General features: G+C 49.2%; 1 protein-coding gene across 2 annotated transcripts in view; it reads right to left on the reverse strand.

The window, feature by feature from the left end:
* ZBTB7C (zinc finger and BTB domain containing 7C) overlaps positions 1-21,530 on the reverse strand; it is a 161,730-nt gene that overhangs the window by 121,404 nt on the left and 18,796 nt on the right. The window contains exon 1 of one of the 2 annotated variants that reach the window (XM_071802313.1): positions 15,524-15,687. The exons of the other annotated variant lie outside the window; for it this stretch is intronic. The gene's annotated coding sequence lies outside the window, so the exon portion shown is untranslated. Of the gene's footprint in view, positions 1-15,523; positions 15,688-21,530 lie in introns of those variants that run through there. 2 annotated transcript variants of the gene reach the window in all.

The following is a 21,530-nucleotide window of genomic DNA, read 5'->3' on the forward strand; positions in this document are numbered from 1 at the left end:
TGGTAGAAAGGAGCTGAAAACAGGAACGAGCTGGGGGCTGATCCTGGAAGATCAAACGAGCCTCCTGCATCCCTCATTTTGGAGATGCTCCTCCCTGAGCTCCAGCAGACAGCACGATGCATCTCCTCACCAAACGCTAAGGAAAGAGCGCTCGTTATTGCCTGCAAAGAGGGTGCGTCAAGATGGACGGCTCGGTGCAGTCACCAGTGCGAGCGGGGCCACGTTCCACAACTGGATGGGTGGTAACGAGGAGGCTACCAGCAGGTAACAAGTCACAGAACCATAGAATCATGTTGGTTGGAAGAGACCCTCAAGATCACTGAGTCCAACTATAACCCACCCCTGGCACTGCCCCATGTCCAAGAACCTCATCTGTGTGTCTGTCCAACCCCTCCAGGGATGGTGACTCCAGCACTGCCCTGGGCAGCCTGTTCCAATGCCCCACAGCCCTTTGGGGAAGAAATTGTTCCCCACATCCAACCTCAACCTCCCCTGGCGCAACTTGAGGCCGTTTCTTTGTGTCCCTGTCTCCCCTCAGCTCCTGTTCTCCAGCTGAACCCCCCAGGTCCCTCAGCCGCTCCCAGCACACTTGTGCTCCAGCCCCTTCCACAGCTCCGTTCCCTTCTCTCCACTCACTCCAGCACCTCAAGGCCTTTCTTGTATGCTGATCCCGCCACCCCTCTGGCCACCATTTTGAGCCCTGAGGTGATTCTGGTGCCCCTGGTACCACAATTATGTGCTCCCAAAACTGCCCCCAGGATTGGCGGTTTGGCCTCCCCAGGTCCCAGCACAGGGACGGTCACTGCCCTGGGCCTGCTGGCCACATCAGTGCTGGTACCAGCCAGGATGCTGGTGGCCTCTTGGCCACCTGAGCACACACTGGCTCATCCTCACAGCCCTCCATGAAATCCCACATTCAGGATCATCAGATGTTAAGGGGCTCTTCTACGTATTTCAGTCTGGGTTTTCCATCTCTGTTTTCCACCATTTCCAAACCAGGGCTCTCCAGGAGCTGGAAGGGGATGAATAATTAATTTTTCAAATGCGGTGACATTTCCTATTTGTGCTAAAAGCAGGATGAAAATGGCTTGGGTCAGCGAGAAACAGATTTGAGGGGAAGGGAAAGGGGTTCAGCCCTCCACATTTTGAATCAAAACAAAACGTCTTCGTTCGCTTCCAAGTTTAACCTTTCCTCCTTCTAACTGCAAACTGTCATTTCCAAACAAAAAGTTGAAAAGCTTCATTGAGAAGACGTCAAAAAAGAAATGTTTTGGCATTTCCAAAATGACACATTTCATTTTGACATTTCAAATAAAATGCCTGGACATTAAAAGTAAATTAACACCCCCAGGGCATTTTGAACGTATCCAGCCGCCAAACTCAACTTAAGCTTATGAAAGTCCAGGCTTTCCCAAATTCAGCTTTTGAATTAATTTACACCGGAACAGTTCAGTTTTGATCTAGACAGTGATGCTGAGACCCTGAGATGCCCTTGTACATGATCCTCCTCTGTACATTCCCAAAAGTTGATCTCCAGCCAGCATCCCCAGTCTAGAAATATTTACACCTTATGAAAATATTATATATGAAGAGAATGTGCTAGCCTGTGACCCGACAACAGTCCCTCAAATTATTTTAACAGGTGCTTCACTCCTAATATACTGCTGTCATTCATGGGGATTAATGTTTGTTATTAATCACCCCATTTGAAGGCACGGCAGAAAACCATCTCCTCATGCACAAGGCAAGAAGGAACATTATTTATTTGCTAGTGCTAACATATAATAAAAACAATTTCTCAGTAGATTTCTCCTCACATGCACAGACGACCATGTCAGGCCATGAGTGATGTGCAAGGCTTTGGAGGCCTGACAAAACCAGCCGGCAATGACAACCAAGGGTATTGTCTCACAACCCCTCTTCGGATGAGTAATACTCATGTGGATAAGCACATCCATCAACCCAAAGCCTTGGTGAAGGGTTCTGGGGACATGAGGGTGGTCACACCCATGCTTGTTTTCCATATGGTTGGTGGTGGGACTCAGTAGAGCCCCCAGGCCAGCTGCAATTCTCGTCACAAACTTGGGTTGTCTGATGCGGTGGAGCTGCCCACAACTGTGTTTTCTAGAAGATGTCACGCTCAACAGTTCCAAGCTCAGATAGACAGTGGCTAAAGGAAAATTTGCACCATTAGACTTCAATCGGTCGCCGTTCTGGTGTGACCTCCCTGGGGTGACTGACAGAGGGAAGTACTTTTATAGAATTATAGCATCATTTTGGTTGGAAGAGACCCTCAAGATCATTGAGTCAGTCAAGGCCAGGAGAACCTGTCCCCAGGCATCACCAGCAAGGCACCAACTTTTTCCATTGGCAAAAAATCTCAATATAGAGTCTGCCATTAGCAATATATTATCCCCATTTTGCGGTGATAGCTTGGGGGGGGCTGTTTTTTCTCTTCTTCCTTTTCAACGCTGTAATTTGCTCAGACTGAAACCACTTCTCAGCACCAACGCTGAGAACAGGACAGACAACCAACAACCAGGACAGACCACAAACCTCCACTCTCCTGGGTTTCTAAAGGGTCTAAACCTCCATCAGGACCCCGAACAAAGCTACGGGAGGTCTGAAATATCGACTTCTCCTCCAGTTTTGCATCGAACCGCACACGAAAGAATAACTCACATGCTTACAAGCCTCGCTCGCACAGCACGGTGCTTGCAGGATGGAGGCTCAAGTTCCTCCTTTTGATTCACTCCTTGAGTGAGTCAAACTATTTATTTGAACTCAAAGCCACATGAGGTGCAGAACAGCTCAGGCTCGGGCTCAACGCCAACTGCACTCCCATTGTCCACCAGATAAAAGCAGGTGTCACGGTCATTGAAGGTATGAAATACAGAAGACAAAACACTGCTTTTAGGACACAGCTGCAGAAAAAGAATTAACGCAAGGGGGAAAAAATGTAGATATGTACTTCACTTTTCTCTCCTGTTGTCCTTTCTCTGGAACCTTTTACCTCTTGTCTTTTTGAGGTGAAGGAGAGGAGAAAAACAAGCCTCTTCACATTCAGCCTTTTTCTCCACTCTTCACATATTTCTGTGTTTAATCCATTATTTTTAACTTCCCATTCCTGAAGCTCAGCCAGCATCCCTTATTAAATGAAGCTGGCTCTTCACCTGCTGAACCACGAATGATAACAATGAAGAAAGAATTAAAAAGCAACCTCATGGGAAATACAGAGCTCCTGGGAATACTCCTAAGGAGGCTGCTCCTTTTCTCTGGACTCTTGAACTGAAAACCTCTTGGTATCAAGTTAGATCTGGGCTTTTCTTCAACACGAACCCCAAAAGTGAAAACCAAGGCAGTGAGGAAAGACTCTTGAGCTCACCAGCATGTGTTAGTGCCAAACCAACGCACTAAGGCGGCATCTCCAAGACTTGCACTCAAAGGTTCTTGACTCCCTTCTGCAAGAACAAGTCCCTGACCTTGTTGATTGGCACGATTAGCAATTTTGGCAACTATTTTGCTCACATAGAAGTTCCCTGTCATTCCAGGTGAGTGAAGCATCCTCTGCATCCTACCGCAGTATTTTTTTCCCCACCGATACCACATTCAAAAACATCCTGTGCCCAGAGCAATAACACCAAGGAAGAGCTCCAGGCGTTGGGAAAGGGGTTCCTGGACACACATTTTGAGATTTAAGGTATTATATAAATTATAAACAGTATGTGATGAGCTGTGTTCAAGATTACATCCAAAGAGCGGCAGTCCCCGGAGTATAATAGAGTATAAATTGGCTCTAATAGGGTATTTGGATGTTACATTAGTATTAATGTGCTCAGCGGCTAAATTGTAGGAAGCTCATGAAAACGTTCTCTTTTCCCCACTGTATCAGTGAAATGTCTTCAGTAATTTGCATCCAAACAAATGCGCTTTGTGAATAACGGGAACTTGCATGGGAGCCTAATTTTATTACCTCATTCGAGTAATTTTAGCCAAATTGTGCTTCCTCTTTGAAGGGCTACTGTTGGCAAGGAGAGGTTGCTCGGAACGGCACAAGCAACAAAAATTGATGTTTTCGACTCCTACGACTTATTTTTTTGTCGTTTATTTCCAAAATACCTGTCGTGTGTCAGAACGATGCTTCTCCTTTGTCAGAGCCTATAACCATCACTCAAAGCCCGTGGGATCTCACACGGGTTCAGCGGAAAATGAGAGGAAAAATCTCCCAGGGTAGATGTGTGAAGCTTTCCTTTCAAGTGAAAGAAAAACAAATAAGCCCTAAGGTCCCAGCTCACCACTGGTACGAGTGGGTGCAAATCCCAACACAGAGCCGAGGCCGCATCCACGTCACGTCTCCAAAGGCAGCAGGGTTATCGCTGCAGGAACACTCTGGGCACGTATTAGGATGCAGGGAAGAGTGATTTAATCACTAGAGTGACAAGGGGCAAAACGGCCGCTAAAATTAAAGTGGGACAGCCCTGGGGCAGTTTGGTGAAGAAGAAAACCAAGAAACATCCTGGATCTACCTCCCGTGGCTTCCCCGTCTTTCTTCTACGTCTGCACGCACGTGCCTGTCTCATCTCATAAGGTGAGCTCTTCAGGATGCAAATCGCATTTTGCTCCTTCCACAGCACGTTATTCGCCGAGCCTGGAGTCCCAGCTTCTACCAAGATGTATCTCCAAGTATCTTCTGTCTCCTTCCCACCTCGAAATTTATCACCAGCTTTTCTCTGCTTCTGCATCTCAAGTCACTCAACGCAATCGCGTTCCGCTGTTATCACAAACAGCGTGACCCAAGCATAAAAAAAGAGAGAGAAATGGAGACATAAAGAGAGAGATCCCCCTCCAGCACGTATCTGAGACAAGCACTATTTGTATGCCTCCAGGCCAGCAGTAAAATATAGAATCATGGAATCATTCAGGTTGGAAAAGACCCTCAAGATATCGAGTCCAACCGTTAACCCACCCCTGGCATTAACCCACGTCCCTAAGATATCTGCTCATTGAAGAAGGGACACGAAAAATGACAGCACGACAGGCTTTTACGGGAAGAAAAAAGCGAGGAAAAACCATGGTCATGATACAAGCATCTACTTTGCAAGCTACTTAAAACTAAATAAAACATAAGGGCGGCTTCTTGGCTCTCCTCTGCCTGCAGCAGACCAGGACTAGACCTAACCGAGATCCCGGTTGCATTTGAGGTCTGATGCATTTAAGAGAGACTCATGTTGTCCCATAAAGGCCTGGCCACCACCACACACAGGCATGAACACAATTTGGTCTTCCTGGTTCCTGAATTTCCTAGAAAAATAAGGAAAACTGCACCTCTCAGCAATAAAACCCTCCTAGGATGGCACCACTGGAGAACCCACCCCTGCATTAATACAGAGGCTATCCATTACCTATTAATTAGAGGACACGGTTATGGAAATAACGAAAATTAATTAAGCCCTCACTTATTAATCTAAACCAGTCTCTTCCTTGCTGTTCTCAAATACACCCCAGGCAAGTGGATATCATTTTTTTAATCATAAAAGTGACAAGCTATAAGCTGACACTTCTTTAAAGAATGTCTTTAATATCAAAATTAAAAAAAAAAAAATAAAGTAAAGCAGACTTGTCTCCCAAGCCAGCAATAATAAGACATTAACCCAATCTCCGCCAGCATGCCGAGTTCAGAGATGAGAGGCTTCCTTCCCAGAAATCCCATCCCTGCAGACATCCCAGGCCAGGCTGGATGGGGCTCTGAGCAACCTGGGCTGGTGAAGATGTCCCTGTCATGGCAGGGGTGGCACTGGGGGAGCTGGGAAGGGCCCTTCAACCCAACCATCCTATGATTCTATGATGCTTCTCCAGGAGGCTCCTTCTCCCCGTCGGTGTTTCTGGGTACCAAAAGTCCTAGCCAGATGTTTCTCTGAGCAACCCATCACCATTGGGATGTATTAGAAGGCGGTGGTCAGTAGGTCAGGGAGGTTCTCCTGCCCCTCTGCTCTGCCCTGGGGAGACCACACCTGGAATATTGTGTCCAGTTGTGGCCCCTCAGCTCCAGAAGGACAGGGAACTGCTGGAGAGAGTCCAGCGCAGCCACCAAGATGCTGAAGGGAGTGGAGCATCTCCCGTGTGAGGAAAGGCTGAGGGAGCTGGGGCTCTGGAGCTGGACAAGAGGAGACTGAGGGGCGACCCATTCATGGGGATCAATATGGAAAGGGTGAGTGTCAGGAGGATGGAGCCAGGCTCTTCTCGGTGACAACCAATGACAGGACAAGGGGCAATGGGTTCAAACTGGAACACAGGAGGTTCCACTTAAATTTGAGAAGAAACTTCTTCCCGGTGAGGGTGGCAGAGCCTGGCCCAGGCTGCCCAGGGAGGTTGTGGAGTCTCCTTCTCTGCAGCCATTCAAACCCGCCTGGACCCCTTCCTGTGGAACCTCAGCTGGGTGTTCCTGCTCCATGGGGGATTGCACTGGATGAGCTTTCCAGGTCCCTTCAACCCCTGACATTCTGGGATTCTGTGACTGAGCCTGAGACTGCAGCACTTGGCTTGACCACAGCCCGGCAGGACAGCAGGTCACACCACGGGCCATTGGGAGGCTCCGAAGCAACCTGGCTGTGCAGGCAGAAAGTTGGAGGGTTCCTGGTGGTCTGGTGGTCTTCTTTTCTGAACCCTTATATGACCCTGATCAGCCCACCACCCCAGCTCTTAATCACAGGCACATGCTTTGAACTTGGAGCCTCTCTCACACTAACTAAACAATTGAAATCTAATCCTCTTTACCCTCCTCACCGCGCAATTCCAGCCAAAAGCAAGCAAAACCCTGATTTTAATGTCTCACCACAAAGTCACTGGGTTTTCACTGCCCAGTCTACCCTTACTCCTCTCCTCCTGGTTCCACCATCTCATTTCCCACTTGCAAAGCCAAAACTTTAAGCAACCACAGCTTAAAGGGTACAATATCCTCACAAGGCAACAGGACTCATGAGGACCCAAGGAAATGCCAGGAAGATGTGCTGGGGAGGGTGAACTGGACATGAGGAAAAGGTTCTTCACCCAGAGGTGCTGGACACTGAACAGGCTCCCAGGGAGGTGCCACGGCCCCAAGACCAACAGTGTTCAAGAAGAGACTGGACAACGTCCTCAGACACACAGTGTGACCTGTGGGGTGTCCTGTGCAGGGACAGGACCTGGACTCCATGATCCTGGTGGGTCCCTTCCAACCCAGAACATTCTATGATTCCATGAGCCGTCCCATCTCCATGCACACACCAGCTTGTGAGGGTGTACGGCCGCACAGAGGAGAGAGAATAATCGCATCCCTCTCCTTCCTTCTCCAACTGCCATATATCTGTCCTCCCTACCAGCAACACATCTTTGCAGGGAGCAGATGGTGCCTTCAAGGCAACCTCCCGAGATGCAGCATCTCCCCAGACTGCCAGGTGGCTTCTCTTGTTTCACATTACGCCACAAACCTGCGACACGACTCCGATAGGACTTTTAAGAGCTGTACTTACTACCATTGCTTCAAATCACCCTTTGGCTCCTGTTTTTCCCCTGGTATTTCTCTCCCTTAGCAGTCAGGGTGCTGCGCACCTCGTTTTTCCCAGCCAGTGCATAGCACTCTAGAGCTGGGTGGTCTCTACCCAATTTCCCCAAAAATAAGTCCTACCCCGAAAATAAGCCCTAGCATGATTTTTCAGGATTTTTGAGGATGGTCAAAATACAAGCCCTCCTCCAAAAATAAGTCCTAGTTACAGTTCATTTAAAAAGTCAATTCAAATAGTGTCCAGGCAGCTACACATGTAAAAAAAGTAAAATTAATTGGCAATAGAAAGCAGTCGGACAGACAGGGTTTGGAGAGTTATGATGATGTTCCAGAAGATGATGAGATGACTGTATCTGAGTAAATGTTGATTTTTGTTCCTGAATATCAGTAAATGTAGGTTGTTGTACATGGAAAAACGAAATAGAGTCACCAGAAATTAATGATGGAACACAGGGTTTGGAGAGTTATTATGATGTTACAGAATGTGATGACACAACTGTATTTGAATAAGTGTTGATTTTTTTGTTCAAGAACAAACATAGATTGTTGTTCATGGAAAAATAAGTCATCCCCCCCAAAATAAGCCCTAACGCATCTTTTGGAGCAAAAATTAACATAAGACCCTGCCTTATTTTCGGGGAAACAGGGTACATCACCGCTTGCCCCAACGATGTCATCGCCCGCCAAAGTGAAGAACACACTTCAGACGCCTTGTTTTGCAGTTCTTGACATGACTCAGAATGGCCTGGGGATTACACTTGGAACAAGTGATTAAAAACACAGACTCCTCCATTACCACGCATGGGTGACACTCCCAGCTGTATCCTTGTGAATGAGAGCGAAATCAGAGCTGCTGCCTGCAGAGGATGATGGACACCAGAGCTGGGACCCCTCCGGACTGTCCCATCTCAACCTGGGATTAACGCCGAGCATGCGGAGATGGGAACAAGGGCTTGGAAAATCCATCAAAGGGAGGAGAACCACCCCGACTGCATTTAATCATAGAACCATTTTGGTTGGAAGAGACCTTCAAGATCATCAAGTCCAACCATTAACCCACCCCCGGCACTGCCCCATGTCCCTGAGAACCTCATCTCTGTGTCTGTTCAGCCCCTCTGGGGATGGTGACTCCAGCACTGCCCTGGGCAGCCTGTTCCAATGCCCCACAGCCCTTTGGGGAAGAAATTGTTCCCCACATCCAACCTCAACCTCCCCTAATGACATTCAGAACCCCACCACACAGTCACCTCCTACAAAAAACCCTCCTCTGAGATCTCAGCCTCCTCCAGGCCAATATTTGCAGGCAGTAGCTATTTAGAGAAACCTTCACAGGCACTGCAGGAATTTTGAAAAAGAGATGCCTGTACTCTTGATCATATTTTATATCTATCTCAAGCATTAAAATGTGCAGCTTGGATTTCCTTGGTAGGGAGGGGAATCCTGGTGGGAAGAAGAAAACAGGATTTCTGCGAAGGAAACAGTGAGCAGAGGATGGATTAGAAGGCGAAGGGAGGAGAGCTTTGAACTAAAAGCAAAAATTACAGCAAAAACAACTTGCTCATACACCCCCTGGGGCATTTGGGGCTCTGAAATGCCAACACGAAGCTGGCAGTCACTTTGCTGCATCAGAGCCCAGGCAGGAGCTTTGCACATTGACTCTCAGAAGATCCAGGGGGGGAAGTCAATGCCAGGGCTTTGGCTGCTCCCAGAGAGTGCCAGGTACAGGTCTGAGCCCAACAGAGGCTGCTGCAGCCCTCAGGCTGGACATGAGGAAGGAATTGTTGTCCCTGAGGGTGGTGAGAGCCTGGCCCAGGTTGGGCAGAGAGGTGGTGGCTGAACCATCCCTGGAGACATCCCAGGCCAGGCTGGACGGGGCTCTGAGCAACCTGAGCTGGTGAAGATGTCCCTGCTCATGGCAGGGGTGGCACTGGGGGAGCTGGGAAGGTCCCTTCAACCCAAACCATTCTGTGAATCTACCTTGGTCTGGAGTGACTCAGCCAAGGTCACACACCAAGCCTGAGCTGAACTCACACCATAGAAGCTACAATCACTGAGAAATTAATTGTGAAGGTCCCATGGAGGTCTTAAAAGGGAGAATAAAACCTCTCTCCCTCTCACATCTAAACCACTTCGCATTAATCCAAGCCTGTTCTGCTCTAAAACATCAACACACCCATCCAGCAGCTGGATCCCAAGCTTCGCAGAAAATAACACCAACGCAAAATTCAGGTCAAGCCTCTGAGCGGAGGCGGCTGAGCTCGTGGTGCCCAGTCCATACCCACGTCCCCCCTTTCTGCCACCAGCTGGACCATGCAGGATGATCCTACCATATCCTGGTGGGACGGACACTCCTTGGCTATAGTTTTGGGTAACTGGATGACCAGCAGTCTAAGGTTCCCCATCTCTTTTTCACTCCCCAAAATACCTCTTCCACTGACCTCTTTCCTTCCAGCTGATTATCCCACTCCTGCAAATTCGTCACTGTCTTGTATAAAGTGTGCTAAGGTCAAAATAAGAAACCTTGGGGTTCCTTGTATTTGAAAAGAAAGAGGAAAAACCAAGCCATCTGTTATTTTGAACTCTGTGTGTATTTTGTGCAAGTTTTATGAGGCAATGACCTAAAAGGCTGGGTAGTTAGTTCACATCAGGGCCATTTCGCTGCAGACCTTCTGACTTCTCCCTCCTCAAGGAGGTGGAAGATCTGAAGAATCACAACAGCTTGCAGGCTGTGGGGATGTTGTATCATCACAATTCACTGTCCATATTACAGAGAGGTCCAGAGACCTAGACAAGAGGGCCTAATGTCGTGCTTAGCAAGTTACTCAGGTTTTACTTCCAACAGCAAAGACAAGCCCTGCCCTGAAGAATCAAAATGATGCTCCACAGACAAGGCAGTGGCCAAACCAGGAAGACACCCAGGTGTTCCTTCAGGAGTACCCAACCTCATGGGATGAATTCCCATCCTAACATCAGCTTTTTGCGACTCGAATCACAGAATTATTTAGGATGGAAGAGACTCTCAAAATCATCAAGTCCAACTGTTCCCCCACCCCTGGCACTGCCCCATGTCCCTGAGAACCTCATCTGTGTGTCTGTCCAACCCCTCCAGGGATGGTGACTCCAGCACTGCCCTGGGCAGCCTGTTCCAATGCCCCACAGCCCTTTGGGGAAGAAATTGTTCCCTACATCCAACCTCAACCTCCCCTGGCGCAACTTGAGGCCGTTTCCTCTCATCCTCACCTTACTTACTCCCCCAACTTGACCTGTAGGTAGATGGCTGCTCTGCAGCAAGTGTGGAGATCAGCCGAGGTTCCCAGCTGCAGACAAGAGCTGACCACCACCAGGATCCAGAGGGAATCATAAAATGGTTTGGGTCAGAAGGGACCAAGTCATCTCTTCAAAGACAACTTTGCATTCAGGCTTCTATTCCACATCTTTCCTTGTACCCCTGCCTTCCTCAGCTCTCCTTAGCCCGTGTCCTCAAAGGCCACTCTTCTGACAGAAGAAAACCTTTAAGAGGGCCAGTCACCATTGTGCTGTGCCAACCCGTCAACGCAAATATAGAATCATACAACAGTTTGGCTTGGAAGGGACCTTCAAAGCTCATCCAGTGCCACCTGTGCCATGAGCAGGGACATCTTCACCAGCTCAGGTTGCTCAGAGCCCCGTCCAGCCTGGTCTTGAACGTTGCATTTGGAGCAACAGAGATCCCATGGTCAAGTACCACTGGGCTTCCCATGCCAGGGACAGGGCAGAGCACCAAAGAGGGGCCCAGCACCAGCGCCAAGCCCACCACCTGAGTCCTTCCAAAGATGGAAGACTCATGCTTGAGTAGATGGGATGGAGAACACACCAACATCTTGTCTAGAGACACCTACAAGCCAGGTTGATCTCAGCAAGCTGCAGCACATGGTAGAGGGATGCACAACCGTCTTCGCTCTGGGGCAACGGTCTAACATAAGAGTAAGATAACAAATGCACGTGTGCTTGTGTGTGCAAGTGCACAACTGCGTGCACACACAGGGAACTGGAAGGGCAGCCACCTTGCTGCCCACGTCCACATGCTTTGGGGCAGCACCGCATCAGATGTCACCGCGCTATCCTGCCTCCGAAGAGTTGTGATGACGTTGTTCTGTCACCGTGTCATGTTAACACCAACATGACTTGATTTTCCCCCCTGCAGACCTGAACTAACACCGTTTGCCTCTCTGTCACCATGCTGTGCAACCATCTCCTCCCAGACTCATAGAGAAGCCATCTCATCTCCTCCACCATCTCAATATCAAACCAACTCCAATGTCTTAATCACCCCACTATGTTTTTCTGTCTTTCCACTTAGGCATCACAAAATGGGCAACAGCCTTGAAATTATTGCTGTAATCACAGTTTGGTGGGTCTTAGATGTAGTGGACAAAGACGGTCCATTTCTTCACGATATTCCCAGTATGACATAACACAACAAATGACCCAAGGGAGGCCTGTGGAGCTGGAGGTCTTTATTTTAAATGTGCCTATGATGTGGTTGCTCAGTGGTTACCATCTCCTGCCAAAAATTGGGCTGCTCACCAAGTTTGCATCGTTACCCAGGCACGAGCCCTCCAAAATCCACCTGCTCTTAGGAATATTTCTGGCCTTCCACTAAAAGAGGGCTATGCTATTTTTCTATTTAAGAAAAATAAAATAAAATAAAAATTAGAGAGCGGACAGGCAGTTAGGAATTTCTGAGGTCTGACAGTCCGTAATCGGAGACAAACTCGACTGAAATAGAAGTTGTCCTTGCAGGAAACAAAACCCTGAACTGTCCGCCATTCATTTTTAGCAAGCAAACCAGGTGAGCACAGCCAACTGCTACTTATGCTCTGAGTCACGGGAAACAGCACCCAAAACACGAGCTTTGCCCAAACCTTAGGAGGACTAAAAAAAAGATATAGATATATATATGCAAAGGATTTGAGGCAAGTCTTGGAGCTTGCAAATTCCCTGCGAAATATGGGCTTTGGATAAGCAGGAGCTCCAGGGCTGAGGTCAGGCTGCTGCCGAGCACCTGTATTTAGTAACGCATTTTTGACCGAATTCTGCCCCGGGGCATCAAAGCCCTTCAGACGTCACCGGTTGCACGGTCTGGCCCAGTAACCTGTAATTTCTGTGTAATCAGAAGCAGCAGGGTGAGAGTTTTAGTGGCCATACATAATGCACGTCTTCCATCGCTGGAGAAGCGGGAGATGAGCACCACAGCCCGCAGGGCTGGCCACAACGCCAAAAAATTGGCCACCTGGATAACCAGGATGAGCTCCAAGTGTCCCCAAAGGCATTTGGGAGCATGTCCTCCACTCTCTCCTTGTTCCCCAACCATACCACCGATCTCTTCCACATTGTCTGTGCAGCAACACATGGATGGTTTCATCACAGCTGGTACCTACGTGCTGGTGGACACCCGCTGCTCCTCAGCATGGGCAAAGGGCTGAGCGTCTTGCTCGTGCACATCCCTCTCTGTCATACGGGATGAGAAAAACTTATTGAGCAGTTCATCAGTTGTAAGGACAATTAAGTAGAATCACAGAACGGTTTGAGTTGAAGGGACCTTCCCAGCTCCCCCAGAGCCACCCCTGCCATGACAGGGACATCTTCACCAGCTCAGGTTGCTCAGAGCCCCGTCCAGCCTGGCCTGGGATGTCTCCAGGGATGGTTCATCCACCACCTCTCTGCCCAACCTGGGCCAGGCTCTCACCACCCTCAGGGTCAACAATTTCTTCCTCATGTCTCACCTGAAACTCCCTCCTTTAGTTTCCTTCCTATTCACACTGTCGATTCACCATCGACCTCCTCTTCATCATCTCGGCGAGTTTCCTGCTCTCCAGCCTCCAGTACGCCCCTCCAGACATCAGATCTACTCCTCATCCCAGCTGTGACCCTCCCTCCTTTCCCCCACATCCAGGGAAGTTGCTTTTATCCTTTTTTCTTTCTATTTTCCCATGCGTGTTCTTCCCCAACCCACTCCAATCCCTCCCTTCCTGTGTCCTTGGTCCTTCCCCTAAAAATCCCAATGAGTTTTGCACATCCCTAGAAAACCTTGCGAGCATCTCACACCAAGTTTTCCACAAACCCAAACACTCTTCTCCCTGAAACCCACAATAAACACTGTGGGCAACCACATCCTTTAGCGTGGCTTTCAGGAACAAAACACGCAAGGATGGGACAACCACGGGTGGGTTTCATGGCCAAGGCTCCACTTTGTCCCCTCCATGATCACTTCTCCACCAGCACTGGAGCCAGACAGGGATCATGTACAGGGGAGTCCCTGCTCCATTTTCTATCGAAAACATGCAGGATTTGGACCAGAAACCATCCTCTTGGCCCGGTCCAGCCTCCTCCTGCCTACCCAGGGCACCAACCACAATGCCATCACATCACGTTTCGCTCTCTCGGCCACATTGTGGTGAAGAAGAAGATGCTGCTCCTTTAAAATGTTGAGTTAAACCAAGAATGGCTTTGGCTGCTCCAACCCAAGCAGCAGCTGGAACCACCTGCTGGAAAACAGCAGAGAAAAAGCCAAAAAAGCTTCCCAAAAATGGGAAGTTTACTGAAAGCAAAATATTGGTGTTTGCCTGGGAGAAGAACTCTGCAAACAGCATCCACCCATCACGGGCCAGCACGATCACATAAATATCAGCCCTGATTGAACAGCACAGGGCATGACACCTCCCACCAGGATGTAAACTTTGAGTACATCTCCTGCAAGCCATGTAGCCACCATGATGATCAGAATTAAGTCATGAAAAACCCAGGAACACAAGATGTGGGGAGCACCAGAAGGTGCTTCCCAGCCTGACCACAAGTGAAGAGCAGTGGTGGGAGCAAGGGCAGCATCAAGATTTATCACAGAATGGGTTGGAAGGGACCTTCAGAGCCCATCTAGTCCAACCCTCTGCCATGAGCCGGGACGTCTTCACCCAGATCAGGTTGCTCAGAGCCCTGGTTTGCTCAACCAGAGCAGACCAGGCGATCAACGCCGAGCAACGTTTGCGACAGCAAATCCTGCAAATAAACTAAGCGAGAGCTCTCCTGACAACCCCTCCAGCTGTGAAGCCCAGCACATCTGGGGGAAGTTCGGCAGATGAGACAAAAGCAGAGGAGACAAGGGCAGACAAAACTCAAGCAGCAGCCACAACATAAATTGGGACCCAGCAGAAAATGTCTGTAAGAACCGGTTTCCTACCGAAAACTGGATCTCCAACAACTGCCCCCTCTACACAGAGAGCTTGCAATGCTGCTCGGGAGATCTGTTTTCAAAAATTTCAATTAAAGAGCGAGGTTTTCTGTTGGAGAGGAAAAATAATACGTCTTGACCCTTGCCAAGAATACATCTGCTCAGAGGATGAGACACCAGACCCTTCCCAGGTCACCAGCCAAGGACCTTCTCCTACGCTACGGGGCCACCAGAAGCTCTTCCCTTGCATGTTCTTCACAAGTCTCAAGACTGGAGAGGTTTATGGACATGAACATCTCCGGCCCCCCAGAAAACATGCGAGTTTTGGGAAGCTCACCCCACAGCAAGGTGTCCAGAAGACCCGTGTCCTTCACCCTGCCCCACATCCTGGGGTACCAGCACCCAACAAACACAAGATACAGCCTCAGGTTCAAAAACCAGCCCTTTACCTAAACCCTACATCCCACAAACACGCTCAGGAGATCACACAGATCCCTTGCGCTGCTTTGACTTCACATTTGGTGCCGGGTTACAGAGGGTTAAACTTAACAGCTTCAAAAGAGAAAACAAAACAAAACATTTTAAACCCAAAAAAGGAGGCGGAGAGGAGGGATAATGTGCCATCCCTCAAGCCAAGCGCTCCTGTATTTGGGGACATCTCATCCAAAATTCTTATACAAACCAACCCAAGTCCCCAAGCACACCAAAGAATAATTCAAAACGAAAACTAAGAACATGAAAATCAAACCTAAGGAAACAATAAAATCAAAAGCTACCTCCTGCAATCCGACGGTCCCTGGGTCAGTTCCCGTAGGTCCTCAAGAGTTTTCGGGGAGGAAACGTCCACACGAGCAAGCAATCGGCCGTACCGAAGCGACTGCGCCCCATCTTCTGCCCGCAAACGCTCCTGCTGGTGGTTTTGTTCCCTTCTTTTCCTACAGCGGTTTGACTCAGAGGTCTGGCCAGACTCGCAGCTCTCGAATTCATTTAATAAATCATCTCCTCACCACGCCCAGAAGCAAAAGGCAAATCCGTGTCTCGCAGGCACCTGCTGATTGGACTAACGTGCCTCTTGCTAATTACCCCGCGAGGAAGAGGATGGCTCGAGCGACGCGGTGATGAAGATAAATATTTTAACTTCGCGCTGTAAACTCGTTACGGCCGGAGAGTCTCTTAACTTGACTCTAGCAGAAAATGCCTCAATAATTTTTTGTCTTTTTGTTTTTTAAAAGGCTATGAAACATTAATTTTGGGGAGATGCACAGCGTGTCTTTCAGGTGCAATTAGCAGCTTGTAGTGGAGGAAAAAAGGCAGCTGGTGAGGGCCAGGGAAGGGATGCGAGTGTTTTCTCCCCTCGGCAGAGGGAATGCGGCGCTCTGCCCTATCTAATCTCACTATAGCAACGGGAAGACCTTGGCAACCCTGATCTTTACGGTTATTAGGATGGGAGTGGGAAGAATCAGGAGCGCAGAGCTGAGGGATGCTCAGCCAAGGAGCTGACCCGGTTCCCACCAAGGAAATAAAGCCCCTCGTTTTGCTTAGGGGTGGGGAAAAGGCTCTCGGGTGGGTGGTAATGCAAGGCCAGCTCCCCAAAACTTCCTCCTGCTGACTTTTTTTTGGGGGAGGGATATACCAAAGAGGAGATGTGCACCTCCACATAGCACCCTGGGGAAGGATCTCCAAGTCCTGGACCTGCTGGAGAGGGGCCAGAGGAGCCACAGGAATGATCCGAGGCTGGAACAGCTCTGCTGGGAGGACAGGATGAGAGAGTTGGGGTGTTCAGCTGGAGAAGAGAAGCTCCAGAGAGACCTTATTGCACCTTTCCGGACTTAAAAGGAGCCTGTGAGAAAGATGGGGACAGACTTTTGAGCAGGGCCTGTTGCGATAGGACAAGGGGTGATGGTTTTAAACTAAAGGAGGGAGATTCAGGCTGGACATGAGGAAGAAAGTGTTGGCCCTGAGGGTGGTGAGAGCCTGGCCCAGGTTGGGCAGAGAGGTGGTGGCTGAACCATCCCTGGAGACATCCCAGGCCAGGCTGGACGGGGCTCTGAGCAACCTGAGCTGGTGAAGATGTCCCTGTCATGGCAGGGGGGGCACTGGGGGAGCTGGGAAGGTCCCTTCAGCACAAACCATTCTCTGCTTCCATGATTCTTTAAAGTCCCAAGAAGAAGACACTGTTCTCAGGCCAAGTCTGCAGGCAGGTACCTGCCCTCAGCCCCCAAGATCTCAGCCCCAGCTGCAGCCACGAGGACGTGCCCAGACGGGACAGGGACAAGGAGGTTCCCCCACAACTGCCACCCGACCTGGGGCTGCCAGCAACCTGCGCCCCAGCGCCTCCGGAGATCCCCGCTCGCTCTCGGCTCTCACCAGGATGATTCACCCACAAATGCAAGGCACGGAGCGCTCTGAACAGCTCGTTGCAAAATGTTATGTCTCGGTGACTGCTTGGCCCAGAGCCACTTTGGTCCTGGGCTTCTAGACAGTGGGGACAGCCCCAGGGCTAAACTGGCTGCCACCAACTCCTAGGCAAAGCTTGGTCCCACCTGGACAAAACAGGATTTGCTGTAATACTTCTCCCTTGTCAAAGAGGGCCAGTTCACCAAGACCTCCTTAGCAGCCCTGCAGCACCCTAAAAAAAGGGAGTTGGAGCTGCTAAGATCTCCAAAACCAGACCCTACAGCTCACAGACCAGCCCTGAACATCTCCCACCCACTCTGCTCCACCATCTCACCATGATGGCAACTCAACAGAACAAGCTACTGACTCAGGGAGGACCAGCAGGACAGCCTGCAAAGCTAAATTACTACTACTGCTACTATTCCAACTGCTGGTAGAATAATAATAATCTATACTAAACTTCCAAGGTAGCAAGAGCCCATCTTTTTGGTGACTTTGTCTTTAGCACCGCTATTCTTGGCACCTTGAAGGTCCAGGACCGCATTCCTCCCACTGCTGACTCCGCTGTTGTGATTTCCACCCAAACCCAGCTCTCTCCTTACAGCACCTGGGTTAGCCCAAGAAAGATTCTCCACCAGCCTCTGAATCACCATCACACAACCTGGCCCTACCACAGGTGCAGGTCCCCAAGTCATAGCAGCTGGGACAGCCCTTGCTGCTCCATGCGACCTCCTGCTCCCCACCAAAGCTTCTAAGAAAGATGGGGACAGACTTTTGAGCAGGGCCTGTTGTGATAGGACAAGGGGTGATGGTTTTAAACTAAAGGAGGGAGATTCAGGCTGGACATGAGGAAGAAATTGTTGGCCCTGAGGGTGGTGAGAGCCTGGCCCAGGTTGGGCAGAGAGGTGGTGGCTGAACCATCCCTGGAGACATCCCAGGCCAGGCTGGACGGGGCTCTGAGCAACCTGAGCTGCTGAAGATGTCCCTGTCATGGCAGGGGGGGCACTGGGGGAGCTGGGAACGTCCCTTCAACACAAACCATTCAATAATTCTGTACTCAGAGCACTGCTCACTCTCATTTGCGAAGACCTTGGAGACAATTAAGCGATAGCACTGGAAACACGAATCCTTCAGCAGCTGGGAGGAAAACCGCCAAGGAGGTTTTGAATGCCTGGTTGATTAGGACCATGGAAAACATAAGGGTAGACAGTGTTTAAATACCACTATGAACAGAAGAGCAGTAGGAAAAGAGGTTAGATCAGATATAGCAATCGCAATATCACTCAAGAAGGGAGACTATGTAGAAAACCAAAATATATGATTGCTACCGCTCACCCAGCTCTTGGTGCATATTGGCCAAGCTCCAGAGAGCTCTCCTGATAACCACCTGTCTGGATGGATCCAAGTTTCTATGATAATTCTGAGTGTTTGTGAGTGGTTTTGCTTGCTTGTTTACTCTTGACTGGGGTGTTAAGTGCCTCAACCAAAATGCACCGTGCCCTCTAATGCACATTCAACCCAAGATCTATTGGAGACAAATGTCAAAATTTTAATAATCGGCTAAAGCCTCATTTGGCCAAAACCAGCAACTTGTCACCCTCCCCATGTCCCCCCTGTCTAGACAAGGTGCCATCCCCAACACTGCCTGTCCCAGCGGTGGGAATTTGGGGGGGGGGGGGCGCTGTGTAAGACATCGGTGACGAGTAAATCAAAATACAGCGAGACGGTGTGTCATCCGAACAGCCCGTTTCAGCCCCAGACACCCCCCAGCGCTGGATACCGAGAGGCTCTTTATCTTGTCACCGGTGACTAAGAGCATCCACGGCATGACGGTACCGCCAAAATACAGGGGACGGAAAATGGCCCTTTTCCAAGGAGGATGGATCTTTTATTACGTACTGTTTATCTCCTATATTATTAAAGAGAAAGCCGTGAAGCATGCGATCCTTTTAGGTTCTCTGAATCCACTTAGATTTTATCTCCGGAGCCGGAGCTTTCCAGGAATGAAATAGCTGCAAGACACAACGTGGGTGAAACGAAATCAAATGGTGAGTCTCCAACATGAAAGGCAAACTAAAAGGATGACAGTGCTAGTTATACGGAGGGAGAAAATAAGGAGGAAAGGAAATTAAAAGCAATTAAAGGGAATTAATTAGAAGGTATGATGGAACTATGAAAGAGGAAAAACAGCTATGCAGAGTTCACTAAATACCCCAAACTTTTAATTGTTGCACTTGGAACTGCAAGCCCTGGAGGTTCAAAACCCCTCTGGCAGTTTCCAAAAAAAATTCCCATGCCTTAAACAAATTACTTCTTTGCCTCTAAGTCTGCATGGCAGACAAGTTTCTGAGCTTCTCCTCCAAACCATGAAGGCAGATGCATGTCCTGCTCTTCTCTATGCTCCACCAGCCAAAGCGGACAACCCACACCAGCACCTGATGCCAAGAGCTGGGGCATCAAGTACAGCATTGATGCTGTTGTCCCAAGTGTTGGGCTGAATTATTTGCACCTACCCAATGTTCCTGGTAGATGCCAGGGCCCTGGGGGTGGTGGGGCCACCATCTGCTCTTGGAGTCACTAGGATGAGATCAGTTGCTGGGTTAGTCCCGGAGGAGATGGCCACCAGCTGGAGCATCACACCATTCACCGCAATGTACTGCCTGCATTTCCCATTGAAATCCAACAGTGTTTTTCACAGGATCACAGAATTTTCGGGGTTGGAAGAGAACTTGAAGGTCATCTAGTCTAACCTTTGCCATGAGCAGGGACATCTTCACCAGCTCAGGTTGCTCAGAGCCCCGTCCAGCCTGGCCTGGGATGTCTCCAGGGATGGTTCAGCCACCACCTCTCTGCTCAACCTGGGACAGGCTCTCACCACCCTCACGGTAAAGGACTTCTTCCTAATATCCAATCTAAATCTCCCCTCTTTTAGTTTAAAACCTGCTCATCACAGTAACAAGGCCCTAAATCAAAACATCACCATGAAAAGGGTTGCAAAGAGCAGGAGCCCCCGGTCTCTCCAGATCTTCCGTTTGCCAACCAACTTGGCTTCAACCATGAGAAGCTGGGAAGTCCCCTATGGAGATCAAAATATCCTTTATTAAGGGAAAGGCGTCGATGGCTGGGAAGAAGGACAAGAAGTCATAAAATAAGCAGGGACACACTGTTTGTCTTGGCCTCCTGGCTACGTATTATTTTCCTGGGACACAAGCTCCGGCCTCGTGCCAAAAGCACGGACGGACAAACCGGAGACGGGGTCGCCTTGCCAACGCCGGGTTTGTTTCGGAAGAAACTCTTCACCCAGCATTTCCATGAGGGAAGGAGCTGGTGGGGCAGCAACACCAGAGCTGCCAGATGGTGCTTGGAAAGATCCTTCAAGCTTGGGGTGCATGCTTAGGGTCCCTGCATCGCCCCCAAAAAAATCCATATGGGGAGATGGGCAAGGTCTAAAGCTCCCTATGGTCTTTCCATCCGTATATATCATGCGCACCTCTACCAACTACAAGGCAGGTCATGTATAGATATACAGGGGCTGTGCAAAGGGCTCCACCTCCATCCCCTGCCCATTGCTGGATGCTGTCGTCCTCAGAGACCCACAAAGCTTTGATTGTGTTTAATTAAGTGACCACACGCTGATTTTACACAACAATAACCCTGTTTCCAAACACACAGCTCACCCCAGTGACAGAACCACACTGTTCCTATGAAAGGAAGAACTTCATTATCTGCTACTATTCAGAATTTAAAAAAATATATCTTTTATGTCACATTAACTATGCCTTTAAAAAAAGCACTCATTTTCGACCCAAGCCCAGGGAGGATTTTTTTCTCTTTGCTTGAAAGACAGACGGCTTCATACTTTGAAGTTAATTATAACTATTTTGCTTTATACATCACTTGGTCAGGCTACAAGCCTTTTAGATCTCCCTGGTTTATGTGGCATCGAGACAGACCAAGGTTTGAAAGTCACAGCTGTCACAAGCCCAGCTTCCATTAGGAAGATTAATCTTCCCAGAGATGTATCTATGGGAAGGTCTGAATCACAGGGCTGGATCCTGCTGTTGGTTACACGGAGTAAACAGAATTGCACAAAGGCAAGGGATAGCAAATCTGGACCAGTGAGCATCAAACCTCCTGCTGTGAGACCAGAAGGGAGCAAGACAATAGGAAAATCAGTTTCTTGGGACATTTCAACAAGGTATTTACACTGCCAAACACTGGGGCAAGTCAATAACTGATTAATAGTAGTAATGTGATTGGAAAAGTCACTGGGGCATCTACCAGTGGCCACGGCTATGTGGTGGGATGGGAAAGCTTCAGCTGCTGGTCCCTGGGGATAGAGTCATTTTGGTTGGAAAAGACCCTCAAGATCATCGAGTCCAACCA

Source organism: Patagioenas fasciata, chromosome Z (genome assembly GCF_037038585.1).
Source record: "Patagioenas fasciata isolate bPatFas1 chromosome Z, bPatFas1.hap1, whole genome shotgun sequence".
NCBI lineage: Eukaryota > Metazoa > Chordata > Aves > Columbiformes > Columbidae > Patagioenas > Patagioenas fasciata.